A 2796-nucleotide genomic window follows, 5' to 3' on the forward strand; every position below is an offset into this window, starting at 1 on the left:
TTTCATAATCATATATGAAACAACTTCATCAAAAGGATGGTAATTATTTGAAAACTCTACTATTTGTAAGAAAAATGAGATTCAATTGTATCCACTAATTTAATTATTTTAATGAAATTATTTAATATTACAATTGAGGGGTACTATTGTAATATAACAATTACCAAAAATTAAATAAAGAGTAAATTATATGTTTTATCGTGATCGTGGCCCTCTGAATATATATATATAATTCTGTAAATTTTCTATTAATTATTTGATCTAATGTTTTATTAGTTTCTTCGGTTTTAAAAGTTGTATTTGTTTCGTTCTTAATTATATCTTTTTCTAAGTAATCAATTAAACTATAATCATACTCTTCTTCGAATTTATCGAATCCAAGATTTATAAATTTTTAACCATCTTCATCACAATCTTCATCATTTTTTGTATCATATATAGGTTCTGTATCATATTCAATATTCATAAAATTACAATCTGTATTTATATTATTGTTATCTTCTATTTCCTTTGGTGTATCTTTTGTATAATTTATAAATCTTATACTTTGTGTACCATCTATATCTTCATATATAACACTTTTTTGTGGTATTAGGATTTCATTTTCTTGTTCTTTTATATCATCTAATTTCCATTCTAATCCTGTTAATACTTCATGATCTATTTTTTCTGGATTTATCATATGTATGGATTTTGATGCAATAGTGTTAACTATTCCTTCAATATTTACTTTATATTTCATTCCTGATCTATTACTTGCCTTTCCTAACATTCCTATACTTATAACTATATTATTACCTTCGTAATTTTCATATCCTTTAGTTTGTAAGGCTATTTTTATTTTTTGTAAATCGTTTATATCTTTTAAAATTCCAGGTGTGCAATAAAATAATGTTGTATTTTGGCTAAGATCAACTTCCATTCCAGAAATAATTGCCCTTTTCATATCTGTTTTCCAACTTTTATCTAGTAATAATGCTAGTAATTTTGTTCCTAAATTTTTACGTCATAATGCTTTAACTTCTATAATTACTAGGCCTATATGGGCAAAATGTTTTCCTGTTTGTCTTATTTTTTGTATTGTTTCTGGTGAAAATAATTCTAACTGTTACTGTTTTATCTAATACTCTTAAGCTTTCTTCACGGCTGCTACGAATTAAAACTGTATTTATATTTAAAACTCCGGTTTGATATAATAATCTTGGATTTAGAATATCTAATTGGTATTGATTGAATAAATTTAGATTTCTATCTAAATCTATTTCTTGTTCTAATTGGATAACTTGTTGTGGACTATTGCTTCCTGATCCTCGTCTCATAATTCTGTTAATAAAACTATCCGAATTTATTATATCTTGTATATTACTTGTAGAATTTCTACTTTCTTGTAGTGTTCTACTTTTTCCAGGATAACTTCTAATTTGATTGTTCATTTTCGTGGTAACCAGTGTTTATAAGGTGTCGATTTATTTTTTGGTTTTTCTTCACCAAGGTTTATTCTACTTAGGCTACTAACTATTTTATCTATGTCTTCTTTTTTTATAGCAGATCTTAAATCTTGCTGTGAGCTTGTTTTACCTAATAATTCTTTTTTAATATCTTTTAACTCGCTTATGATTTGATTATTCTGTGATTTAATGTAATCTAAATTTTCTATAAATTTACTAATCAACTCTGTTCTTTTTTCTATAAAATTGTATATTCTGTCTAAGTTTTGATTATTTCTTCTAGCTTCTTGTTCTACGTTTGTTCCAAGATTTATTATTAAGTCTGTTATTCCGTTTAAATGTATGTTTTCAGAATGTAAAATATGCTTATAAGTTTTAGGGAATCTACAAACAAAGTTCCCGTTATCTACTGAGATACTACTACTAGTTTTTTCAGTGAATTCAAGATTTAAAAATTCAAGCTTTTTTAAGTTTACCGAACCTATGATTTCAAGAGTTTTTTCACTATTTAAAATACCTATCTCCCTAAAATTAATTTTTACTTTCCAATCCTTTCATTTAAAATTTTTTCATATCCCTTTTTATATAAGTTATGAAAGCTATATAAGATCTATAAAATGAAAATTACATAAGATCTATAATATAATGAAAGCAACATAAGATCTATATTATAAACTAAAGCACTATAAGATCTATATTATAGAAACGTAGAGAAATCCATCGCTACCATCTTAATAGTATGAAAGCATCAACTAATCCCTTAATTTTCACCTAAGCGGGTTCTCGAAAACAACAACGATGGGCTTATACATGCCATCAAAATAAATCGAGTCTGACTTAGTCTTTTAAATTAAAGAATCGTTCTATGCTCTGATACCAATAAGGGGGGTATGGCGGATTTTTAGTATAAGAGTTCTTATTTGTGATGTAAAATTATAGGGATTATCTCCTAAAGCTTTTAGACTATTGACTTCATTTGGGTCTTGTGCCTTTTTGCTTTGCCAAATACCTAATATATAGGGGAGCATTTAAATGAAAACCACTCAATTTGTAAAAACCGTAAAAACCTCATTCAACCAATCATAATTTTTCATTGTGTTCATTTTTTTGTAACTATGAAAGCTTGATTAATCATTTTTATTGTGAAGGGTATTAATCATGTATATTATCATCTTCATTATTTTAATTTTAGAGAAATACATGAAACAGTTTCATTAAAATTTCATTAAGTAGTATATGAAACAATTTCATAACCATATATGAAACAATTTCATAATCATATATGAAACAACTTCATCAAAAGAAGTATTATATGAAATAATTTCACAAGATTAAACAATTTTATGAA

Source organism: Cynara cardunculus (genome assembly GCF_001531365.2).
Source record: "Cynara cardunculus var. scolymus isolate 2C chromosome LG 4, CcrdV1, whole genome shotgun sequence".
Lineage (NCBI taxonomy): Eukaryota > Viridiplantae > Streptophyta > Magnoliopsida > Asterales > Asteraceae > Cynara > Cynara cardunculus.